General features: G+C 46.1%; 1 long non-coding RNA gene across 2 annotated transcripts; it reads left to right on the top strand.

The window, feature by feature from the left end:
* Positions 1-364: 364 nt before the first annotated feature.
* LOC115538432 (uncharacterized) lies at positions 365-23866 on the top strand. 2 transcript variants are annotated; one of them, XR_003975313.1, is made up of 5 exons: positions 365-435; positions 683-753; positions 21633-21703; positions 22833-22946; positions 23724-23866. It is a non-coding gene; the product is annotated as an uncharacterized LOC115538432 (long non-coding RNA). The 2 variants fall into 2 exon arrangements; XR_003975312.1 differs by lacking the exon at positions 365-435 and having other exon boundaries at positions 527-753.
* The last annotated feature ends 3515 nt before the right edge of the window (positions 23867-27381 follow it).

The raw sequence follows: 27381 nt of genomic DNA, 5'->3' as shown, positions 1-27381 counted from the left end.
TGGATTGTGGCTGTGATGTACTTTCATCATTAGATAAATACATTTCTTATTCTTATAAATGCAAAAAAAATCTCTTTTTTTGGTCTCGAAGAGAAAAGGTTTGGAACCCCTGTATTATAAGGAAGAGAAAAAAGACTCTGAAAACAATATTTACTGAAGTATCAAAACCATGACGCATGCCTTTTACCTAAAAGAGAATTAAAGATTAATACAATGACCTGTGTTGGCATCTTTATTTGAATGAAGAAAGGTTAAAACTCAAAGGTGCTTCTGGGTGGGGAGAAACCGGAGCAATTCTTGGAAATGGGGTTCAAATAATTACATAGCTGCCCCCCCCCCCCCCCCCCCCCCCCCCCTAGCCCATCCAGCTCAGCGTAGAGAGACGGAGCTCACATACATGCTTACTGCTCTTACGAGACGCAGCCGGGAGCCAAGGTAGGACAGAAACATTCGCTGATCAGTTATATTGACACCAAATACAATAAAGTTGTATTTGGTGTAAAGTTGGTACTGATTTTTTTTTTAACCCGTTTGGAATGTTATTGAATGGACGTAATCAGTGGTTATCAGCCCCAAAACTAACATTAGAAATGTGGACCGTAAATGTTGTGGATTTCACTTCATGTTTCATTGTGATTTATGTTATAACCAGTGTGATATTTAACACTGAGTTTTTCATTAGGTCTAACCGGAGCTGGTCTTATATCTGTGTTGAAGGCTGAACCTGGACCTGGGCCAGACCGATACAACCAGGTGCGTTCACTTCCTTTATTCACGGTCCTAACGGCTCGCGTGGCCTCGAGGCACTTGCCTTCCTTTCACTTTGTATTGGACCGTCGGACAAAAGTTTAACTTCGGTAAACTTTTTGCAAATTAGTGTATTGCAGCGCGCGATTGGGTCCGTGTAACGCTTATAAGTTCTTATCAATTTCAAAACATAAAAATCAAAATTGGAATATTGAGTTCAATTTCTTTGTTCGTCGAGTTAATACGGAAATTAGATATTTTGGCTAAATTGAATGAAAAAAAAAAACATAGTGGCTAGTGTGTGTGTGTGTGTGTGTGTGTGTGTGTGTGTGTGTGTGTGTGTGTGTGTGTGTGTGTGTGTGTGCGTGCGTGTGTGTGTGTGTGTGTGTGTGTGGCCGTTTCTCAATTCGCGTTCTTTTCTGTACTTGTGTGCTTGCGTTCTCGTGAAACCTCATCAGTCGTAGCCTCATCAGTCGAAGTACTGTTCCAATTCAAAGTAGCCTACGCATCATGCCAAGTTTATATTGTATAAGTCGCTGATGGAGGAAACCCATCGCAACGGAAATCCCGCTCGGATCCATCTGATCGTGTGTGCGTGTGTGTGTGTGTGTGTGTGTGTGCGTGTGTGTTTCTATTCTCGATCGTTCGTTATTCTTATATCAATAGCCTACTCTCCAATAATATAATAATAGGCTATGTAGGAAAATTGAGGAACGGCAATCTCATACAATCTTTTTCAAGCCACTGATGGTTTATATGTAGGGTACAGCCAGGGCCGGATTAGCCAATGGGTTTTTTGGCATGGGCCCAGGGGCCGTCCATAGAGGGGGCCCGCCTTGCAGATCGTTTAAAAAAAAAATTGTCAATTTTTTTTTTTTTATTTATTTTACATTTCAACAAAATTATGTGATTTATTGGTTAACAAATAAAGTAGAGTGAGCAAGATAAGTCTCCTCAAAATCTTTTGCAAGTACTGTTGAAATGTAGTCTTCAGTCCACTTTCCCCAACGTTTTCGTAGCTCTCCGTATTTTTTTGACGCTGCCCGTGACAAATTGTGAAGGAGAGAGGTCGTTTTCGCAGTTGGCACGAATTAAAAATGAACTCCGCACAACACAGACACAGGGACGCCTCTGCTCATTGTCCCTCATGGCCATCGAGTCTGAGCTTGCCAGGGACTTGGACTTTGATGAGATTGTGACTGAGTTTGCGAACTGGAGGGCCCGTAAAAAGCCTTTCTAAGATGATGGGGTGGGGGGTGGGGGGTGGGGGCAGACAGGAGAGGAGAGCTTATATTACATTATTTTCATTTGAAAAACAGCTCTGATTGTTTTATTTTTCCATTGAATAACATGTCATGTATTAAAGTTGTATTAAAGTTATAGGTATTTGTTGCAATGAGCAGTGCTTTCCCGTTTGAGTTGGAAATACTCTGTGTCATTATGTCTGTGTGTTAAAATAATAATAATAAAAAATATATATAGAATTTTTTCAGACATTTGTGCCCAGGGGCCTATGATTTGTTAATCCGGCCCTGGGTACAGCTGGCTTTCCGTGTGAATACGCATAACTTTTCATTTATATTCATTCAAAATATTAACATACTATTTTAAAACTAAAGAGGCTGGTGTTTTGTTTTATATAATGTGTTTATATTGTTCAGTAGTAATATGCCTACATGAGGCCGTAGCACAGTTAACAGACGAGCTGAGCTGGTGACGTCATCGAGTCCGCTGCTGTTCCAATTGCAGGTGCGTACTCCCGTCCTTGGAAGTGTTTACTTGAAGTCCGGACTTGCCAAATACAACACATGAGTCCGTAGTTCGCGTACTTGGAATTGAGAAACTGCCAGTGTGTGGGGTGTGTGTGTGTGTGTGTGTGTGTGTGTGTGTGTGTGTGTGTGTGTGTGTGTGTGTGTGTGTGTGTGTGTGTGTGTGTGTGTGTGTGTGTGTGTGTGTGTGTGTGTGTGTGTGTGTGTGTGTAATGATGTCACCGCTCCTCCTGGAGGATTCCGTAGGCCTTTGGACTTTTCTGCAGCAAATAATTCTGATCATAATTGTCCACATACACGTCAACTCGTATGAGCAAATAATGGGCAGTCGGCACGAACTACACGAACTAGGACACTTTAAGTTGCCAAATTAATATTGCAATTGTTAGTGATGCCCAAGCTTTATTCATTGTAATCTCTATGGCCCAATGCTGTAAGGGAACCCTCCTGTGGCCTAAAGATATGCCTAGTATCACCTGGCATTTCATCTTCATATTCAACCATGTACACTGGTGCTGAACTTCCATCATTAAACTATGAATGATCATGCATGTGTAACGATGGTCGAGCATCAGGGAGACGGAGGCGAAACTGTTGAATTCTCTTTCTTTTATTTTCCTTTGGAAAATAAATCAAATCATTGCCATCAGAAATCGGTGTACATATACAGCATCAGATCAAAAGCAAGGGCTTCTCTGATCGAGTAGGAACGCAGCACAGAACTAAACGCAGCAGATCTGCAGTACACCATATGGCCACGGGTGGCTCCCATTCACACTTATTAACCACGGCAGTTTTATTTTGGCGAGAATCATATATAATAATGCAATACATTTTTAACTCTGTTACATCCACCTCCTCTGAATTCCGCCAAAATCTACAAGGCCGCAAGGCATTATGTCCACCTCTACCAAAAAAATAATAAGAAGAAACCCACATGATATGATTACACATATACTCCAACTTGAAAAGTGTCCCCAAAGGAATTAAGTGGAAAGAGAGGCACAAAACTCACTACCAACTTCTGGAAGCAGGATGCAGTCTACACCCCACACAATCCATGTCTAACAGATATAGAAGCAGGCCCCCACACCTGGACTCTGACTCATGTAATGTCAAAACACACTGATCACATCAAGACCCTTAGTCTCACTAAAACATCCTAAACATTGACCTAGAAACGGCATTGCTTACAAAACCCTGTTTGGACATCTGACACAGTAAACATTTACATTTACATTTAGGGCATTTAGCAGACGCTTTTATCCAAAGCGACTTACAATAAGTACATTTGTCATAAGAAGTGCATCAATATATCGCTGTCGGTACAGAAAGGATGTTCATAGAATCAAGTGCAAGTACCACAATCGCTAGGTTAATCAATTCCCCGTATTACAGACATGATAGCAGCTACTGCAGTTGCTACACAGTTAAGTACTACAACACAATACAATTTACTACACTACAATACAGTGTACAATGGTGGTCAGAAGAGGAAAGAGGAAAGGTGGCTATGCAGAGTCGAGGTGGACTCTGAACAGGTGAGTCTTGAGTCCTTTTCGGAAGTTAGTGAGCGACTCTGCGGTCCTGAGGGCGGCAGGGAGCTCGTTCCACCACTGAGGTCCCAAAACCGAGAAAAGTTGTGATTTTGCTGAACGGCCTTTGCTAGCTCTTAGCGATGGAGGTTCCAGACGTCCAGCTGAGGTAGTTGAGCGGAGGGATCGAGCTGGGGTGTGTGGCTTTAGCAATGCTTGGAGGTAGGCAGGGGCAGTTCCATCGACTGCCTTGTATGCCAGTACCATCATCTTAAATTTGATGGGAGCTACTACAGGGTGCCAGTGGAGGTCCCGGAAGAGGGGGGTCACATGGGAGAACTTCGGTATGTTGAACACGAGGCGCGCCGCCGCATTCTGGATGCGCTGCAAAGGTTTAATCGCAGAGGCAGGAAGTCCAGCAAGGAGTGAGTTGCAGTAGTCGAGGCGGGAGATGACCAGTGATTGGACAAGGAGCTGGGCTGCTTCTCTTGTGAGGAAGGGCCGGTGCAAATCTGCAGGATCGGGCGACCGCAGTGATGTTTGCAGTGCAGGATAATTGATTGTCCAGTACCACCCCGAGGTTTCTGGCAGTTGTAGACGGAGATACAGTCATGTTCTCGACGTTGACCAGTAAGTCCATGTGTGGGCAGTCTTTCCCTGGGATTAGGAGGAGCGCGGTTTTGTTGAGGTTAAGCCTCAGGTGATGGGCAGTTGTCCAGGTGCTGACGTCCGCCAGACATTCCGATATGCGTGTTGCAATCCGGGTTTTCTCAGATGAGGGGAAGGAGAGAAATAGCTGAGTGTCGTCAGCATAGCAGTGATAGGAAAAGCCGTGTGATGCAATTACACGGCTTTTGTAATTTGGGGGTTACCATGGCGCTGTGTCGAGCGGCAGCCAGCAACAGTTGCTCTCTCTCTTTTCTTCACTTTTAGCTATTTGTTTCATATTTATTGTTTTCTATTACCGTTTTTTTTCTTCAGTAAGTTGTACTAACCTTAGCCAACTATGTTTGGGAACTTTTTTTCATGTTTTTTGTCTGTGTGTCTCATTCTTTGGACAATTTTTCCCGACCGCGTCTCCGTTGGGGCGCAACAATGTGGCGTATCTATTGTTTACACCCGAGATCAGCTGATCCGCTACAACCATCGGCGCTGATGCGGGAGAGACCTGAAATCTCCAGAGAACTGAGGAGGAAGTTCAGGGGATGTAAGGCTGGACGTAAACATCGAGAAAAGAAGCGGAGATATAAACCATCTCTCCCTTCCATCACCATGGGGAATGTGAGGTCGTTGGCTAATAAGACGGACGAGCTGGCAGGCTTGGTGAGGACTCAGCGGGTGTATCGTGAGAGCAGTGTGCTGTGTTTCACGGAGACGTGGCTCCATGAGGACATTCTGGACGTTAATGTTACTGTGGACGGCTTTCAGGCTGTTCGGGCGGACAGGAATCACCGAGAGAGTGGCAAGAGGAAAGGTGGTGGACTTGCTATTCTTATTAACAAGTGGTGTCATCCTGGTCACGTCACGGTGAAGGAGAGGGTGTGCAGCCCGGACATTGAACTGCTTGCCGTGAGTCTGCGGCCATATTATCTGCCGAGGGAGTTCTCACATGTGATATTCCTGGTTGTTTACATTCCTCCGACTGCAAACGCGGTGGACGCGAGTGACGTCATCCACACCGTCGTCGCGGGACTTCAGACACAGCACCCTGACGCATTCATCGCGATATCTGGGGATTTCAATCACATCGCTCTGGCTGCAACACTGCCCACTTTCAAGCAGTTTGTTGACTGTCCTACCAGGGAAAACAAGACACTTGACCTGCTGTACGCAAATGTTAAGGATGCTTACAGCTCCACTGCCCTTCCTCCTCTTGGAAAATCAGACCACAACCTCATCCACCTGCAGCCCCTGTATAAGCCCCAAGTCCAGTGGCTAACTGTGACCACCAGGACTGTGAGGAGATGGTCACAGGAGACCGATGAAGCTTTGCAGGGCTGCTTTGAACTAACAGACTGGGAGTTGCTCTGTAATTCACATGGAGAGGACCTTGATGATCTCACGGACTGCATAACTGGGTACATCAACTTCTGTGTGGACAGTGTTGTTCCTACAGTGACTGTACGCCGTTTCCCCAATAACAAGCCGTGGGTCACCAGAGACATCAAGGTCCTGCTGAATGAGAAGAAGAGGGCCTTCAGAGATAGGGACAGGGAGCAGATGAGGCGGGTACAGAGGAAGCTTAAGGAGAAGATCCAATAGGGTAAGGACAGCTACAGGATGAAGTTGGAGCGCAAACTCCAGCAGAACAACCTGAAGGACGTGTGGAGCGGCATGAGGAGCATCACTGGCTACAAACCATCGGGCAGCCAAACAATAGGAGGTGGTACTGAACGAGCCAACGAGTTTAACCTGTTTTTCAATAGGTTTGATGAGAGGGCTCCGGACTGCCCCTCCCCCAGCTCCTCTACAACCATCCACCTCCAAACCTCCAGCCCTGCTGCCCACCCTCCATTCCTTCCTGACTACACTCTACCTGTTCTCTCCCCCCCACCATCACCTCCCCCCACACCCTTCAACACACACGACAGACAGACCTTCACTGCAGAGCAGGTGAGGAAGGAGCTGTGCAGACTCCGCCCAGGCAAGGCAGCAGGACCCGATGGTGTCAGCCCAAGGGTCCTCAAAACATGTGCAACCCAGCTGAGTGGAGTTCTGCAGCACATCTTCAACCTGAGCCTGAGTCTGGAGAGGGTCCCTGTACTGTGGAAGACATCCTGCCTGGTACCTGTACCGAAGAAGGCGTGTCCCAGCATCCTCAACGACTACAGACCGGTGGCACTGACGTCTCACCTGATGAAGTCACTGGAGAGGCTGGTCCTGTCACTTCTTCGGCCCTTGGCCAGCTCATCATTGGACCCTCTTCAGTTTGCTTACCAGCCGAGACTAGGTGTGGAGGACGCCATCATCTTCCTGCTCCACCGTGCCTGCGCCCACCTGGACAGTCCGGGAAGCACTGTGAGAATCCTGTTCTTGGACTTCTCCAGTGCGTTCAACACCATCCGGCCTGCTCTGCTGGGGAGTAAGCTGACGGCGATGCAGGTGGACCCTCCCCTGGTTTCCTGGATCACAGACTATTTGACAGGACGGTGTGTCTGATACTGTGGTCAGCAGCACTGGGGCTCCTCAGGGAACTGTTCTTACCCCCTTTCTGTTCTCCCTGTACACCTCAGACTTTCAGTTCCTCTCTGAGTCCTGCCACCTGCAGAAGTTTGCGGACGACTCTGCAATTGTTGGCTGTGTTAGTGAGGGGGAAGGAGGAGGAGTACAGGAGCGTTGTGGACTCCTTTATCGAGTGGTGTGCAACTAACCATCTGCTTATCAACCCCACCAAGACTAAGGAGCTGGTGGTGGATTTCCGTAGGAGGAAATCTGCCCCTACACCCATCTCCATCAGCGGTGTGACTGTGGATGTTGTCCAGGATCACAAACACCTTGGAGTATTCCTGGATAACAAACTGGACTGGGCCAAGAACACCGAGGCTGTTTACAAGAAGGGCCAGAGTCGACTCTATTTCTTGAGGAAGCTCCGGTCATTCAAAGTATGTAACATCATGCTGAGGATGTTCTACCAGTCGATGATAGCCAGTGCCATCTTTTTTGCAGTTGTGTGCTGGGGCAGCAGGCTGAGGGCAGCAGATGCCAGGAAGATCAGTAGGATCATCAGGAAGGCTGGCTCCATCCTGGGGGTCCAGCTGGACTCTTTGGTGGTGGTGTCTGAGAGGAAGATGCTGTGTATACTGCACAATATCCTGGACAACAATGCTCACCCTCTCCACCAGGTGCTGACCTCGAGCCGAAGCACCTTCAGCAACAGACTCATTCTCCCCCGGTGTAACACAGAACGCCAGAGGAAGTATTTTCTTCCTGTGGCCATCAGACTGTTTAATGCATCTACCTCCGGCTGCAGAAGGGCCCGTGGAGACACTATGCCCTGAGACCAATGTCACTTTATTTATTTATTTAATTATTTTTACCCAATTTATTTATTTAATCACTTTAGTTAATTTATGCTGCCAACAATTGTTGCTATAATATTTATTTATCACTTTACCACTTTTACCACTAATACCACTTTTATCTAATCGCTCCTTTTCACTTATTTAGTTTGTACTTATTTCATTTCCATCTATTTTATCTATTTTGACTCTAACCCTGTATTACTTTCCCACCGTTGTATTGTAACTGTTGTATTGTAACAATAATTTCCCTCGGGATAAATAAAGCATCTTGAATCTTGAATCTTACCAAGCCCAGAGACCTGGTATAGAGGGAGAACAGAAGAGTCCCCAGCACCGAGCCTTGAGGGACACCAGTTTCAAGCGTGCAAGATTTGGACAAGGAGCCATTCCATGTCACTTGATAGGTGCGGTTCGTCAGGTAGGATGTGAACCAGGAAAGAGCAGATTCAGCGATTCCAAGTTCGGCAAGAGTGGCAAGAAGGATCTGGTGGTTCACCGTGTCAAATGCTGCGGACAGGTTGAGTAGAATGAGGACCGATGAGAGGGACGAGGCTCTGGCAGCACGGAGCGACTCAGTCACCGCGAGGAGAGCCGTCTCGGTGGAGTGTGCTTTCTCGAAGCCTGACTGGTGAGGGTCAAGGAGTTTGTTAGATGAGAGATAGGAGGACAGTTGGTTAGCAACGGCACGTTCCAGTGTTTTAGACAGGAACGAAAGAAGAGATACCGGTCTGTAGTTCTGGATGTCGGTGGTATTAAGAGTTGGTTTTTTGAGGAGAGGCTTTATTCTGGCAGTCTTGAAAGACGCTGGGACAATGCCTGAAGTAAGGGAGGAATTGAAAGTTGATGTGAGAAATGGCAGAATGTTGCTTGAGACATCCTGGAGGAGAGAGGAGGGGATGGCGTCAAGGGGGCAGGTGGTGGCATGGTTAGATGTTATTATTCTGTTGAATTCGTCGGAGGTGAGAGGGATAAATTGGGTAAAGACAGAGGAGGGGATGGGAGGAGGGAGAATGGAGGGAGGGATAAAAGAGGAACTAATGTCCTTCACTTTCTGAGTAAAGTAGTTCACAAAGTCATCAGCAGTGAGGCAGGAAGGAGGTGGGGGTGAGGGAGGGTTGAGGAGGGATGAGAACAGGGAAAACAGTTTCCTGGGGTTTGAGGCAGAGGAGTTGATTTTGTTCCGGTAGAAGGCAGATTTGGTTGTTGACACACAAGAGGTGAAATCTGAGAGAAGGAGAAGATAGTGAGATAGATCATTAGGACAGCCTGATCTCTTCCATTTCCTCTCAGCTGCTCGCTGCTTTGTTCTACAAGACCGCAGAGTAGGGATGTGTCGGTCGCGACCGATTCGTTATAACGAACGAATCCCAAACGTGAACGACAAGAACTGGTTCCCCAAAACAAGAAGAACTGGTTCTTTGATTCTTTTTTTTAAACATAAACCAAAAATATGGTCACGTAAATAGAATATACAAACGAACAGAGCTTCGTCTCCCCGCGACTTATATTGATTGAGTCTACAACGTTCTCAAAGATTCAGAGGTAGCAATGGTGTTGCAGTGGCACCTGGGTAAACCAATGACAAGGCGGTACCGTCGAATATGCGCGCTTTCTGTCTGACGTATCTTGGGTCATACCATTCGACGTGGGGCCACTCATATATCCCCCTACATTTTTTCGAAAATAGACTTGACCTCCATCTGTTTATTGGATAAACGCATTTCCCAATCCCAGGAGTCTTTGCTCCTTTCTACGTCAATTTAAGAACAAACAAAGAAATTAAACTGCAGTTCGTATTTTTTATTTATGACCATAAAAGTTCTGTAATGCCTGAACAATGAAGAATTAAATGTAAAGTAAAATAAAATTATAAATGTAAAACCATGAATGAAATATAGAGAGTAAGCAAGTGGTATAAATATTGGTGGGACGTTTGGTTATACTATATAGTGTGACTTCTCGATTTCCACGGGGTTTAAAGCCTAGTAGTGGTTTAAATTATGCTCACGGCCGTCTCGCGGGGGGGGGGGGGGGGGCGGCGGCAGACACCAAATGACGTAATCTGACGTAACGAACAAATCAAATAAACGAATCGTTATAGTGAACTGAACTGAAAGAACTAGTTCCCGGAAAAGAATCATTTTGCCCATCCCTACCGCAGAGGATGGGACAGCCAAGGCGGGGGCGGTGAGGTTCGCGCTGGTCTGGAGTGGAAGGGACAGAGGGAATCCAAGGAGGAGGAGAGGGAGGATAGCAGAGTGTCTGAAGATTCATCTGTAGATAGTTGAGAGAAAGGAAGTGAAGACAGAACAGTAGAGGCAAAGGTAGAGGGAGAGAGGGATTTGAGGTTACGGCGAGTGGTGACAATGTGGGAACTAGAGCGGAGGGAGGGAGAGGATTTCAAGGGGAGAGAAAGATCAACAAAGTGATGGTCAGACACAGGGAGCGGGGTAACGGAGAGAGCAGAGGTGCCGCAGGACCTGGTGAATATTAGGTTAAGTCAAAGGTGGCGAAAAAGTTGGTTAGTTCAGGTGAGTGCAACTTCTCTGGCAGGATGTTGAAATCGCAGAGGATGACGAGTGGAGTGCCATCCTCAGGAAAGCAACTGAGGAGGGCATCCATCTCGTCGTAGAAGTCACGGAAGGGACCTGGAGGACGGTAGATCACCACGATGGAGAGCTTGATAGGAATGGTGACCGTGACAGCGTGGAGTTCAAACGCAGATCTGGCCAAGTGTTCTAGTGGGAGGACCTGGTAGGACCACATGGGCGAGATGAGGAGTCCGGTCCCCCCTCCTCGCCCGGATGGTCTAGGGGTGTGCGAGAATGAGTAGACGGTGGAGAGGGCAGCAGGAGCAGCAGAGTTCTCTGGAGTGATCCAGGTCTCTGTCAGGGCCAGGAAGTGCAGGGTCATGAGGGACGCGTAGGCGGAAATCGAGTCCGCCTTCTTGACCGCCGACTGGCAGTTCCAGAGTCCTCCCATGACCTCTAGGTCAGTGTAAGCAAGGGTAAGTGGATGGCACAGATTAGACGGGTTACTGCGCCGAGCAGGGGAGCCATGGTAGCGCCGTCTGCGGGTTGAAATCCTGACAATGATTGAAGTACGACACATAGCTACAATAGGGCAGGGCACCTCCCCGGGCTTCCTCGAGGGACTCCCGCGGAGAGACTCCCTTAGTCTTTGTTTTCCCGGGTCTTCCTTTGCTGGGTCCTGACGCTACAGCTGACGCTAATAACAGCTGGCCCTTAAGTGGGCAAAGGTAGCTCAGGCAGACTTAGCTCCGCCCAGCTATCAAGGCTTTTGTTTCCACCCAGAGTAGCAGAAACTACCAAGATGGACCACTTAGCTGATCACAAGGCTACAAGGCTACAATCAAACTGCAATAACAGATCAAGAGGTAAATCTAGCAATCGTAATTCTAAGCAAAAGGAATCTTAAGTTACCAAACTCACCTACAGCCAGATATCACACAACCTTCTTGAAAGACTAAATGTATTACTGGATTTACTCTGCTTCCTCACTCTTCTAAATAGGCAGACTTAGCTCTGCCCAGCTATCAAGGCTTTTGTTTCCACCCAGAGTAGCAGAAACTACCAAGATGGACCACTTAGCTGATCACAAGGCTACAAGGCTACAATCAAACTGCAATAACAGATCAAGAGTTAAATCTAGCACTCGTAATTCTAAGCAAAAGGAATCTTAAGTTACAAAACTCACCTACAGCCAGATATCACACAACCTTCTTGAAAGACCAAATGTATTACTGTAAACGGTTAAAGGTTGGGTAGGTGATTTGCGAAACGCCAGCAGATTTTGAAAATACACAACTCAAATGGTCCTACCCCCTCTCCTTCAACGCTGACTCTGACTCCACCCATTCCAAGTACCTGGACGCGCAATCATGCACGAGCGCGAACAGAGATGCGCGAGAGCAACCAGGCTAGCGTAGGTTTTCGTTTAACAACATGGCACTACATTCAGCTGTAAGTTGCACCCAGTACCGCGGGAAGTAGGGGTGCTGGGGGTGCTGCAACACCCCCTGTCCGAGGCCCTGTCTTATCACAGAAAACGATCATTTCTAAAAACTCCGGCCAAAGTGGAGATTTCTGAAAACGCCGGTTATGTGTTGTCGTGTCAACGGGGAGAAACGGGATTTTAGGTTCTGAAGCGTCACATTATGCACCAGGAAATGCTTAACGTCATGTGAGCGCCCGCTGTACCGTATTGGTCCGAATATAAACACAAACCCCATTGTAAGACGATCTATATTTGGAAAAAAGTTTTGAAGACCAGATCCGGTTTTTATGAATAAATAAATTGTATTCATTGAAATAATATACGAAAATAAAAAGGCATCGAATAAAACACTGCCTTGCCACTAAACAGTAGTGCAAATAGGCCGTACTGATGTGTACACCAAAGACTATTCCTGACACTCCTCTGCCCCGCTGTGTTCGCTCTGGCTGTGGTCGCTCCGAACTGTTTCGGCCCGTGGCAAAGCGAGTCATCCTCGCTGCTGTCCAAGGCATTTTGAGACGCAGCATTTATTTAATGCTCATATGACCTAGTGCTGAAAAAAGGTTATATGAAAAAGTGTGAGGGTAGCGGTGGTGCGCTAAACTTGTTCTGTGAGCAGCTGGATGTGAACGATCGATTTTCAACTGTGCGCGCATGCACTGGTGTAATTGAGCTGCGCTGCTATACATCTTTTTTATCAATGTAACGAGTTGCGAGTCTAGTGCAGGCTGAGTTTTTTTTTTCCCAGCACCCCCTGCTGAGAATACGTTCTCGCTGCTATGGTTGCACCAGATGTTATAAACATTAAACGGTCACATAAATCATTACTATTTTTAGTATGTTTGTTTCATATAATTGTATTGGAAGTCCTGGTTTTCACTAGGGTTGCCGCGGTGTGGACATTTTCCCACCGAGTAATACACTCGTCTCCACACCGGTATTACCGAGTATAAACGGTATAAACTTTGAAACTAGGTCAACCGCCACACAAGCATCGGTTTTTAGACCCTTCTCGTCCTTCAGTTGCCGCCAACGTTCGAAAGCAGCGCCTAGGATTATTCTTGATTTCAGTTTTTCTCTTTCAGCGTTTTTATTATCAATTACTCTCTGAAAAAGAGTTTTCCTTCTCTTTGCTGGTGGTGGTGGGGATGGTGGCGTCTTGTCTGCCATGGAAATTGTCTTCTACTGCTAGGTCCAAATGTGGATTAACTAGTTCCAGTAGCTACCGCAGGATAACAACAAACAGGAGCTTGCTCTGGGTCACGAGCTCTGGGTCACGAGAACTGCACGAAGGGGTCGCGCGCGGGGGAGGGGGAGTGCAGTACGACCGTTTGATTGACGTACTTACTGTCCAATGCAACGAGGTGGCAATCCAAATGATTGGCTGGAGTTTTTCGAGCCCTGCCCGTTCCACAGATGATTGACAAGTTTAATTTTCATGTCAGTGCATCTGCAACCGTGTTATTGGGACCCGGGATGTACTTGATATCACTCTGTCTTCTAACTCAGTGGCTGTAAGCGGGTTATGATAAGGATTTCAAGTAATTTTGCAAAAATGGCCAAAAAAGCGAATCACCTACCCAACCTTTAACTGGCTTTACTATACGTCCAAAACGACTCCTAGCTGTGTGCAAGGTGTTGGAATCTGAGTGAGCGGAGGATGACCGTGTGCTTCGTGTATCGTCTAAGTGCTCTGCGTTGTGTGTGCGTGTATTCCGAGAGTCAGTGAGGAAGGCACGAGAGAAGCCATGTCCAGAGCTCAACTCTGTCTGTGAACTGCCTGTATGCCCGGACCCATTACTCATACTCAGGACGTCTTCTGATAAGCTACGCTCTGCATGGACATCTGCACTCACAGTGGTCAGGTTGTCAACCCACTCCTGAGTCCTACCTCCAGCATCCTCTCTCCCCGCAACAGGCATCGATTCATCTGCATCAGCGATGTCGCTCGACCCTTTCCCGCAGGAGGACACAAAGGTTCCATCTGAAACACTGTGTGCATCGATAGGCAGGAAATTAACGAGCATCAGCAGGTTGCGATGGACAACTCTTTCTTGGCCTGTTTCAGGGTGTCGGATCCGGTAGGTGTGGGTGGAGGCATTGATGCTGACGACAGTATACACTGTTGACTCCCAACGGTCTGCAATCTTCCGTTTCCCTCTCTCCCGCTTGTTGGACACCAGGACACGATCACCCACAGCAATCAGTTTCCCCTTTGTACGACGGTTATAGAATTCAGCCTGCCGATCCTGCTCTCTGTTGACATGTCCTTGAGCGATAGCCATGGCCTCTTGCAGGTCTTTAGTCAGAGACACCACATAGTTGTCATGATTGCTAATCTCTGGATCTTTAAGGATGTTTTTGAAGAGAATGTCAACAGGCAGGCGTGGGACCAGTGGTGTCAATAGGCTGTTTTATTCGGGGCTAAAGCCCCGGATCTAATTTGATTAGCCCCGAATCTTTTTTGTTAAAAAAAATAAAATAAAATAAAATAATGTTTTTAGATATTTTGCTGCATGCAGAGCCTGTGCCATATCCGCACGTCGCACATTCTCCCATTTGTTATGACTCTTGCGTAGTTTACTGCTAGGAATTTCTGTTCTACTGCTCATGATTTTAAGCCATGAATTGATGAACTTGCATTGAAGAAAATATGTCAGTTTTCTGTGGGCTGTAAGTAGGCCAATCTATGAGGCTAAATAGCATGCCAATATTGATGACTGATTGTGTGAAGTGTCTAAGGATGAATGCTAACATGATTTGTTTCTAACTTTTGCCTTAAGTTATAATTTAGCTAACTAGCTAGCTGCCCACCCTTCAATGGTGGCTGTCATTTCATTACCAATGTTAAGTGTCATAAATAGTTAACACTGGTGCTGAGTCATGATTCCTAAAAAGGAAATACCCAAAACATGTGATATGTTTTAAATTTGCAGAAAGTTTTGAAAAATCCAGGATGCCTGAGAGCCTTACTGCATTATATTCCATAATAGTTGTTTCTTTAGGAACCTGAATGTTGTCTTTTCCTTCACAGAAAAAAAAATATTTCCACCATAAAACTATTCAGAAAAGGCACAGATAGATGAATAAGAATCCACCAGAATGCAGGAAATTAAATGTTTGATGCTCAAAAGATTTTGGGGAGCACCCCCATACCCCCCACCTATAATTTGTCCCCGAAAATGTTGAAATGAACCTAGCCTATATGACCCTGTACGCAGGTTGTATGCAATATGTTCATAGATATGTTGTCTTTACTTTTTGGATTAAAAAGAAGGCATGTCAGTAAACTCTGTGTCGGCCCTTAGTGTGATTTTCATTTCATCATAGAGTGGCCCTTTGTGAAAATGAGTTTGACACCCCTGATATAGGTAATGTAAGGTCTGTCTCACTTGTATTCATTTTACTCTTACTGAAATAACTTGAATGGAACTTTAGATGTCTGGGGATAAGCAGCAGTCAGGTAGCAAAGCTATAATTACCTGCCTATTTGGTTTATTTAGGGAAAGCATTATGAAAAAAAATGTGCATGCGCAATAAAGTATACAACAAAATTTACCGCGCTCGCACTGTCCTATTCCCTCTTGGGCTAAGCCCCGGATGTTTCAGAAACCTAGAAACGCCCCTGCGTGGGACTCTACCAAACATAAGGTAAAATGGGGGATAACCTGTGGTTTCATGTACCGTGCAATTGTACATAAACGTCAGTGTCTGGAGGTGTCAGGGCCAATTACATTTAGCTTCAGGCGAGAGGGCGCGAATCATGTTCCCCAACGTCCTGTTGAAACGCTCCACACTGCCGTTGCCCATCGGATGGTATGGGGTGGTTCGGGACTTCCTCACACCGGCGACCTTCAACAATTCACTGATTAGTTGACTTTCCAACGAGGCCCCCTGATCGGAGTGGATCCTTTCAGGAAAGCCATATATGCAGAAGTACTTGTCCCAGAGTTGCTTCGCCACTTGTTTGGCACACTGATCACGGCAGAGGAAGGCTTGCGCCAGCCTGGTAAAATGGTCTGTAACCACCAGCACATCAACAGACTTGTTGTTCGAATCCTCTGTGGTCCAAAAGTCTATGCACACGATTTCGAGAGGAGCAGACGTTTTTATACTTTCCAGGGGTGCTCTTCCTTCTGGATCAGCAGTCTTGCTGATGACGCATCTTTGGCATTGACAGACATATTCTTTAACGTCCCTGTCTATGTGAGCCCAGAAGAAACGCTGACGGGCCAAGCTCAAACTCCTGAACTGCCCCTGATGACCAGCACTGTCGTGAATGCCCTTGAGGACCTCAGACTTAAAAGAGTCAGGGACCACTAACTGGTGTCTTTTCTTCCTGGACACCTGGTCTTTGGAGACTCTGTACAGAATGTCATTGCAAGTGGTCAGTTTCTCCCAGTGTTTCAGGTACCTTACAACCATAGCAGGCTCCTTAGATTTCTCTCTCCTGGATGGACGACGGCCTCGGTCCACATAATACAGCACCCTGGAGAGGACAGGATCACTCAACTGCCCTTCACGCAGTTCTCTCTCTGTAAAAGCAGGCAGGGGCTCTTCATCAGTGGGAACCAGCTGTGGGAGCTGTTGGAGAATGCCAACAGCTCGCACCCTGGCACTTGACTCCCATCGACTGTGTGTCCCAAGGATGGCAGAGACCTCGTCTTCGGAGAAGGACCGGTTCTTGGCACCGTCAGACACATAGGGCTCCCCTCTTTCACTCTCCAAGTCATCTTGGATGGCAGACTTCCTAAATGTGTCCTGGAAAGTGTCAGCCGAGACAGGGACTGCTTTGGCAAGGAGCTCACTGTAGGGGTCTCGGAGCAGCTGTCTCCCAGCAGCTGACTTCACGAAAGGCAGACGACTCAGTGCATCTGCAACCGTGTTATTGGGACCCGGGATGTACTTGATATCAAACACGTAGGATGCCAACTTTGCCACCCAGCGCTGCTCGCAGGCATCCAGTCGTGGCTTAGTCATGATGTGTGTGAGGGGGTTATTATCCGTCCACACAGTGAACGTATGACCCTTAAGCCAATGGCTAAACTTGTCACACACGGACCACTTTAGCGCCAGAAATTCTAGGCGATGAGCAGGTTACTTTTTCTGAGCTCTTGAGAGGGATTTGCTTTGAAGGGACGTGTGAAGTCTGGGTGCGCTAAGACTACTGAGGTCAGTAACGCCGTCTTCAGACCCTCAAAAGCTTTCTGATGGTCTGACATCCAATCAGCAGGGGTCAACCTCCTGTATGGAGCAGGGCGCTTTGTGCGAGGCCTTCCCTTGCACTTCTGCTTCTGACCAGCCAAGAGGTCAAAGAGAGGCTTAGCCGTTGCAGAGTAATCGGGCACAAAGTGCTGGCAATAGTTTACCATCCCCAAGAAAGACCTCACACGAGTCTGAGACGGGGTCACTCCATCAAGTTCCATCAGGTCCGTAGCCACCATCTTGTTGACGGCCTCAACCTTAGCTGGGTCTGTGGACCCAGTGGACCCAGCTGGGACTCATCTGTGGACCCAGCTGGGACTCATCTGGGACTCATCAATGATGTGTCCCAGAAACTTCACAGACCTTCTGAGCAGCCAGCACTTCTTCGGGGCCAGTTTCAGGTTGTGCAGGCGAAGCCGACCAAAGACCTGCTCCAGCCTCTCAAGAGCCAACGCCACAGTTGGTGCAAATACTAGCAAATCGTCCAGATAGCATAGCAAGCTTAGAAAGTTCTGGTCACCGAATATGCTGATCATAATCCTCATGAAACTGGCTGGGCTGTTGCACAGGCCCTGCGGGAGACGGTTGTACTCATACAAGCCCATGGGTGTTGTGAATGCAGAGTACTTGCGGTCTTCTTCATGCAGCGGCATATTGTAAAAGCCGGACGTGAGGTCCATTGTGCTGAAGAACGTGTTCCCACCCAGGGCAGCTAGGCAGTCAGCTTGGTGTGGAAGTGGATGGGCATCTTTCAGCATTCGTTTGTTGAGCCATCTGAAGTCTGTGCACACTCTCAAGTCACCATTTTTCTTCCACACAAGGACGAGAGGCGACATTTTTAGGAAGCATGCCCCACACTAGAAACTCACTGCCGGCCGGCAGGGTGACAGCTCTGTTACACCTGACTGTTCCAACCCTGTCTGGTACATCATCATCAGACCAACGTTCTAAGCCAGCGAGAAGGGAGAGAAACTGTTCACGTTCTTGGTCACCTGAGGAAGAAGTTGACACAGCTTTCCAGTAGCTTGCATCACACTTGAACTGACGAACTACATGTCTAATGACATTTGAACCAATGATTAAATCATCTTGTTGATTCTGTACAACGAAAGTAGGCACAGACACTCTGCATCCATATACTGCCATCTCAAGGTTCACCACTGATTCAGGCTTCACGCGCACACCTCCACATCCAACAAAGACAACGTCAGTCTTCTCCTGATTGTTCAGCTGAACACCGGCATTGATCAGCTTTTTCCGCGCCACAGCACTCAACGAGCAGGCCATTGAACCGCTATCTAACATAGCACCAAGAGTCACTTTGTTTTCAACTTTAACAGGGGTATAAAATAAACTGTCACTGCTCCTGAGTTTTTGAGTATTCTGAATGACAACGGTCTCAGATTCATCCAGATTCCTCACTTTGTCAAACAGCACAGCTGCATCATTAACGTGGGAGTTTTTGTCATGGTCTGTGCGGCCTCCCTCAAAGCACAGGCCAGCTAGTTTCCCTGTACGTTGTCACGGGCGGGGGAATGACTGGGGCACAACCGACTTGTATGGCCGGGCTTGAAACATGTGAAGCAGAGACGGTCAGAACGGCAGTGTGACTCAGTGCTGTGGCTGCTATCATTACAGACCTGACAGGCCGTTGCATGGACATGAGGCTGGCCTCGAAATTGTCTGCCACCTCGGCGCACGGCGGGCCTCGTATGTCCAACCTGCACATTAGACAGCAACTGTCTGAGCATTGACATCATCTCGCCGAGCATAGCCTCGTTTCCTGGCTGTTGATTCAGCGGCAACTGGCCCTGAGGTGCAAAGGATGGGGACGGCCTCTGATACTGCGGCAGCGAAGAGAGAGTTTGTTGCTGATTATGTGGCAGAGACGGCACATATGACTGCTGGCTCTGAGAGATTGAAGAGAGAGAATGCTGCTGGTTCGGTGAAAAGACAAGTGAAGGGGGAGAGAGATGGTAAACCCACTAAAGAGATAGCTGGAGGAGAGAGGACATTAGCACAGGACGTCTCCATGTCAGAGGTGTTGCAGGGCTCTGTGTGTGTTTCATGGCAAATCCGTGCAGCTGCATGAGTCTTAGGCACATGCACTTTCACTGAGGACACCTGCTCACGCTGGTACTCATCTACCTTCTCCTGTACTTCCTTTGTTGACCATTCATGTATCTGCTTATGTTTGAACACAGACGCAAACTCTAGATCCGGACAGTGCTTCACAAACATCTTGGAAATCTCCCCTCCCATATCCTCCATGCATCTGCCCTGACACTTCAGACCCTCTTCGGCTACACCGGCAGCCTTGTTAAGGCGTAGCCAATAATCAACGGGATTCTCCCTCTGGTTGGGCAGAGTTGAGTAGAAATATTGGAGGGGCAGGCATGAGGATGTGTTACTAAAATACTGTGTCAGCATTATATACATGACCTCTGGTGTGCATGAAGACTGAAGTGAGGGGTCGCTCCTCAGGCCAACCTTAACCACATCCCTGGCTTTCCCCATCAACCTCCCCATTACAACCTCTATCTGTGAAGAAACATCACACTTCTGTTTCTTGATGTATGCTTTCATTAACTCAACCCATTCCTCCACCGTGTATTTGTCAGTATTATCACCCCTGAAAATGACAGGCTCCTTGTCAGACCGTACAACAACATTAACGTGTGTGTTTTCACTAAGTCTACTTGTATCACCACTAGGCTGGGTGCTCTCAGCGTTGTGTAGACTGAACTGTGTGTCACCTGCATGGCGCATAGGAGTATTACCCCGACCAACCCCACCAATGACGCCATTAGAAACAAGTGACGCTGTAATAGACTCGCCTATCTGTGAGCCTAACAGTGAAATCATATTAGTTAACTGATGCAGTGTGGCATTCTCATCATAAGGAGTTGAATGGTGCGGCCTATCTTGCGACATCTGCTTAGGCGATTCTGTCTGGCCCTGTTCCAACCCTAAATCCCTATTTCCTGCAGGCAACACAGGAGAAGCACGTCCCACATCCATCCCAAAAGACTCCACAGGCTTTAAACAACCTCCCAGACCCCTACCCCTCCCGAAAGAGAACTGGCTAATTCCAGACCCATCACCTGGCTTTTACTTACTAGCCATTTCACCACAAAAATAGAAATGAGGGGGTAAAAAAAAAAAAGAAATTACAGTAAAATAACTTATTCAGACATGAATTATTATTAGAACAGTTCACTCAGAAACCTCATTCATTGGCAGCCCGAGTACCTGACCATAAACGGAAACTGCAGTACAGACAGCGTTCCTAGATTGCCACGCAGCTCCCTCGGCGCGGCGATCTGCATCAAGCTGATCTGGGATCACAAGGCCACGGCACCAGTGTAACGATGGTCGAGCATCAGGGAGACGGAGGCGAAACTGTTGATTTTCTTTATTTTATTTTCCTTTGGAAAATAAATCAAATCATTGCCATCAGAAATCGGTGTACATATACAGCATCAGATCAAAAGCAAGGGCTTCTCTGATCGAGTAGGAACGCAGCACAGAACTAAACGCAGCAGATCTGCAGTACACCATATGGCCACGGGTGGCTCCCATTCACACTTATTAACCACGGCAGTTTTATTTTGGCGAGAATCATATATAATAATACAATACATTTTTAACTCTGTTACACATGTTTGTATTCTTGACAATACATGTGTTATCTTTGCACCAACTCAGTAGAGATTAGTAGACCCATTAGAGATGGCTGAGTGTGTGATTTACCAGAAAAACAGTATAGACGTGAATGGGGTGAGGACAATTGTGATGCATAATTATTTGCCACAAGTCCACAGGCTTACGGTATCCTCCAGGGGGAGCGGTGACATCGTTAGCCTTGACCCCCCCTACACACACACACACACACACACACATACACACAAATTAGCTGAACGAAATTAGCTGCGTGAGAGCACAAACATTTGCACATTGAAAGGTAACGAGTCCCCTGCGTTTTCTGTGCGCAGCCACTGATCATTCAGGGAGGGGAGGGGTTTGGCTTCCCCGACAGCCGAGATATGCATTCAGAAACAGAACCTTTCCGTCCGATTTTCCATTTTTCTATTATCCAATTTTCTATCAACCTCAACACAAAAAGTGACAAAAAAAATGTATTTCCGTATATACTCGACAAACAAAAAACAGAACATTAGAAAATGTAACTACGTATATATTCCAATCTAAATCTTTTGTGTTTTGAAATTGAAAATTGAACTAGTAAGCGTTACACGGACTGTGGATTTCACTTCATATGTCATTGTGATTTATGTTATAACCAGTGTGATATTTAACACTGAGTTTTTCATTAGGTCTAACCGGAGCTGGTCTTATCTCGGTGTTGATGGCTGAACCTGGACCTGGGCCAGACCGATGCAACCAGGTGCGTTCACTCTATTTTTTTATGGTCCTAACGGCTCGCGTGACCTTGAGTGTGGCACTTGCCTCCCATTCACTTTGTATTGGACTCGTGCTCACGTGGGACAAGGCATCGTGGGAAGGCCAGCGTGCGGGCGGGTGACCGCGGCGCGTCAAAGGGGTGGGACAAAAGTTAAGCGTTTTGCAGCGCGCGATCGGACAATCAACCTTCAGTTAGCCCTTACAGATTCGTGGTGAATTGAATTTCCTGGTTTTTAAGCACTTCCATCGACAAAGTGGTATCTCCCGCCAGCAGCCGCTAGAGGGGTGGGGCGTCGCCGCGCGTTTGATTGGGCTGAGCCATAAGAGTTAATGTTTTGGCGTGCTCTAATTTGTATGTCGTCTTTCTGGACGTGTATTACAATCTGGACAATTCTGGAAATCTATTAGACGTCCAAACTAGGTCCACTATTTGGATGTCAAACTACGACCCAACTTCGATGTCATATTGACGTTCAACATTTCACCATTGAACTGGTTACATTTTTTGGACGTCATTTGGACACCTATGACAGGTGCAGGAATTGTATACATGATCCCACTGTGCAATGTCTCATCGGAGTGACGTCTCTTCTGTGTCATTATTGGTTGCCAAATTTCGGTCCACTGAAGGGGTTGTTTTGTAACGCCAGGCAACGTCTTTTTTTCGACTCCTACCGAATGTCTAATGTTGATGTCCGTTGGACCTCCGTGTAAGGGCTATTTATAATCCAAATGTGACGTCGGGCGGACGTCTTATCAACGTCAAATTTGGACTCATTTTAGACGACTTTTTTATACTACTTCTTAATGTTTCAATATGTTTTCTGTACCATTAGTTTTCACGTAGCTGTAGCATTTCACCTCTGACGTCATTTGGACGCCTAGGACTGGTGCAGGAAGTGATTACATTATGTTGTTTTTTTGTTGTTATTTTACATTTTCCTCCTGTTATTTCAAGTAATCAAGTAATTTTTGTATGCATATACCGTATATTTTTTTATTTTATCTTTTTATTTCTTTAGAAATGCAGTTTGTGGGAAAAGTTCAGTTAATAATTTCATGGTAGCCTATTCACCTTATTCCTAACTAACACAATTGTGACACCATGCCAGCCATCCTGGTTGGCATCCATGGCCAACTGGGTAAGGAGTTGGACAACTAACCGGTGGGTGGTCGGTTCAAATCCCGACTCGAATCCCGACCGGGACACAGAAAATGTGAATAGGGTGAGTAGTAGTGCCGCAAACTCCTACGTCCTTATCCATGGATGAGGTGCCCTCTCTCTCTCTCTCTCTCTCTCTCTCTCTCTCGTCAGTTCCTACTCTCCCCCTACCCCCTTTCTTGACAGTCTCATACATGTCCGTCTACTTCTATTGAGCACGACCATGTCCAATATGAGGTCATTTTTTCTCCAACAATGAGGGAAGCTATGCTTCTTAATAACACTCTAAATGGATTCCACCCTAAATATGGGAAAGCTTCAAACAAATTACATCTTCAACCAAAAAACACAAATCGTACCAAAGTCAAATTAGGATGTAATTGCTCTACACAAATTGGGAAAACACAATACAAGCAAACTACAGGATAATATTACACACATCAACCTAGACACTTACATTTATATTACATTAAAGTAAAAAACGTGTTCACCCCCAGCCACAGTGTGTGGTCAAACATGGGAAATTCACTTATCACAGCAGCCCATGGAATTTAAAAGATGCAATAATAAAAGAAAAAAATTATTGTATGTCCAGCATACATAGAAAATCCCACAGTGATTAAAATGCCATGCCATTGGGGCATAGATGAACACGCCTAAGGGTTAAGCATCAATTCAGGCTAAAAGTTCCTTCAATACAGAATCAATTAAAATATTTTATTAAATTATTAAATTGTGTGTGTGTGTGTGTGTGTGTGTGTGTGTGTGTGTGTGTGTGTGTGTGTGTGTGTGTGTGTGTGTGTGTGTGTGTGTGTGTGTGTGTGTGTGTCTTTGTTTTCAGATGAACAAGGACAGTTGTAAGATCGTAGTGCTGGCAGCACTGGGCCGGCCCTTCAGTCTGGGGATGCTCTACGACTGTCGCAACGACTCACTGATCCCTGGTAAATAAATACAAGTCCCGAGTCTAACGGACAAGACACAAGATCTCTTATTGTCGTTATTTTAACTTATAACTGATTTGTGTTTTGGCTGAAATCAATTGATCTGGCCAAATGTCATTATGGATGTCATTATTCAACCCAGTCGCCAAGAAAAAACGTTGACGGTGTACGTTTCCATGAACACTGGACACGTAGCATTTCAACGTAAAAAATAGCGTGTTATACCTACAGTATCCACGTGTGCCGCTGTGGAGGCAGTTTTCGGGGTTTGGGTTTCACGGCTTTCGCGGCAAATTGTGGACACGATTGTTTAGGAGGGGGGTGGAGGTAGACTGTTGTTGACCGGGGAAGGGGGGGGGGGAGACACGTTTGTTGAGGGGGGGGGGGGACGACACGTTTGTTGAGGGGGGGGGGGGGAGACACGTTTGTAGGGGGGGGCACGCTCGACAACGAGAGTTGGTTTTTATTGAACGCTCGACAACGAGAGTTGGTTTTTATTGAACGAGACTTCAACACGGAACAGCTGCACGAAACAATGGTCACGTCACTCTCGGTGACGGTTTCGACAACAATGAACACACAAACAATGTTAATAGAACAACACACAACCACATAACATCACGAACCCATTAACCCCACTTAATCCTAACAACAAAACAAGTTAACAAAAGCCCCATTTGTCAACTGACAACCCCAATTCCCAGAATCCCCCGCGGCTCCGGAACACGGCGTAGCTTATATTAATCTTTATTATCTGAATGGGAAATGCAATATTTTAGGACAGATACACCATTAAACGCGTTTCTAATGACATTTCTAGAGAGAAATGTACATTTTCCTTACATAATCTTCAGTCAGTGAATGTGTATGATCTTTATTAATCTTCATTATCTGAATGGGAAATGCAATATTTTAGGACCGATTCACCGTTAAACGTGTTTCTAATAACATTTCTAGCGAGAAATATACTTTTTACTTGCATAATCTTCAGTCAGTGATTGTGTCTGATCTTTAGTTTTATAGTTATTAGGATTTGATCGGCTCGCTCGCATGTTTCAACGACGTCAGGTTGTTAGGAATAGGGACGCTGCTTTCGCTAAACTAGCAGCTCACGTGCTTCCTGCGTTTGTGTTATTAAACTGTTACTTTATGTAACTTTTAATGATATCATCTTGTTAGAAACACATATATCTGAGAGCCAACCCAGTCGCCAAAAGCATATGTTGACAGTGTACGTTTCGTGAACACTGGATTACGTCGCATTTCAACATAAAATAGCGTGTTATACACACACACACACGCACGCACGCACACACACAAGCACACACACGCACACGCACGCACAGACACACACAGACACAGACACACACACACACACACACACGCACACGGTGCATTTCGCTGCTAAAACATCCAAAAAATTCCCTCAAATATTATTAGCCTACTAAAGAACCGTTTTCCAAAGAACAAAATGTAAACCAATGCATTCTGAATGGGAGTGTTTCTCAGATTTTTCCATGCTACACAGAACGAAATGTAAACCCATGCAAATAAAGACTTCATGGTCATAATAATTTAAATATCATTAATCTCCTGAGTGTGTTGGGTGGTATTCTATTTTTTTCAACAGGGCTGCATCCAGTCACTTGACCGTGATGGTTGCTATGGTGGTTGCTATCGACCGCCCCCTCTAATCCTTACATGGCTCTAAAAACCATGCGGCAAAGGAGCTGCCGTAAATTGTGTTGTTTTTGTCGTAAACTGGGGTCCGACGGTTAAAAAATAGGTATCCTTAAAAGGCAGCTTGGATGTTTTTATTTTCTGCAGTTTAGACTTCTTCTATAACCTATTTTTGAAAGCAAAACACCAAGTTCATTGATTTAACGAGGCAGGGTTATTTGAAACAATTTATTCAATAAATATTTGTGAGAGGTCATTCCTTCTCCTGAGTTTGCTTCCTATTTATGTCTAGTGTACACCCCTACTGTCCAAAAGCATCCCCCCCCCCCCCCATATGGATTTGGAGAGTTGTTGCCACGTCCCAGTGGTGGAAGTATCATATAATATGAAAGAGGGCATTCAATTATACTACAATGATCAATTAGGAGGCCGAAGCCCTAAAGGAAGTGATGCAATAGGTGACTGAGGCGAGAACATTTAAATAAACTGTACCTTGGGGTCTCTTATATATCAATGGGGGTTTCAAAGGACGCATATACGCTTCAACCTGTGGCTCCAGCCCTACAGGAAATGACTCAGCAAGTGCTCCATCTCGTTGCACCTGCACCCAGCGGCTCGCTTGCAAGATTTTGGCCTGAAGTTCTTCCCAGACCCATACCCTAACAGTCCAACATGCATATCTGAGAATCAGGCCTCTCTTCAATAATGACAAAATGTTATGAGAGAAATACAGATTCACTTTTTGTTATCTCATAAGCGGCGTGGTGCCGGCTCCTTTTGACCTTTTGACCCCAGACTTCAAAGACGTGGCCACAGGCCAGCTGTGTCTACACACATTAAGCCACAAATGTACACCTCCATCCCGCAAAAAATGGGGCCTAGAAACTAACCTCTGTCTTATGTACAGTGACTGTACTGTTGGAGGCCACGCCCCTTTTCCGGCCTTTTCGAGATAGCTAGGGATGCTAAAATGTTTACACACATTTCCCGGGGCCCCGAGAACGACATATCCAAGATTTGTTGTTCTAGCCCATAGAGAAAAAAAGTTTTCTCAAATGGACTGTCATTTGGACAAAGCCCCTTCAGAAGTGTTGCCTGCGAGACCTAATAGTTCAGAATGTGGTGGAAAAACAGTTTTTCAGATAGGAAGGTCCTACCGCCCTGAAATTTGAATACCATATTCTAGGGCCTAACTGGGACCCCCGCACCGAAACTTGGCCCGGTTGGACCCCGAGTGCAGGAAGGGGGGGCCTGGACTTTCATAATCTTCGCTCGGTGAATGTAAAGGATGTTTGGTCGGATGTTATGACGAAGAATCATAATGTGAATGGGAATATTCTATTAATGTCTTGATGTCATCTTTCGTCTCAACACTTCTGCTGCAGCCGCTTAAAGTCTCATTCCGAGAACCTTAAAATATGAATCAATCCATTAGAAGTATGAAAATATCTTCCCGGTCGTGCAACAGGGCAAACAAGGTGTCCTTTGACATCTACGTTTCGAGACGATTGCAAAAGTGCCACACATGATCATATTTGAATATGTTTCGGGGTAGTAATTAGCTGTCGATTTTGGAGGCCTTTATCAATAATGACCAGCTATAGACTTGCTTCCCGATGGAGATTTTTGACAAATTACATGTTAATTAGCATCTACACGTTAAGCTGAGTCCAATGAGATCAAGCTCGCCCTCTTGCTACACCGAGATCATGTCCTAGACCTAGGTGTACCATGTAAAATACATGTTACCATTAGCTAGAGTGTCATGCTTGGTGTCATTGGACTCAGCTCAACGTGTAGATGCTAAATAACATGTCATTTGTCACAAATTTTTATCGGGAAGCAAATCAATGGCTGCTCATTATTGATTAAGGCCTC

This window comes from Gadus morhua, unplaced genomic scaffold (genome assembly GCF_902167405.1).
Source record: "Gadus morhua unplaced genomic scaffold, gadMor3.0, whole genome shotgun sequence".
Classification (NCBI taxonomy): domain Eukaryota; kingdom Metazoa; phylum Chordata; class Actinopteri; order Gadiformes; family Gadidae; genus Gadus; species Gadus morhua.
The sequence above is the reverse complement of the archived record's forward strand: the minus strand, read 5'-3'. Positions and strand labels throughout refer to the sequence as shown.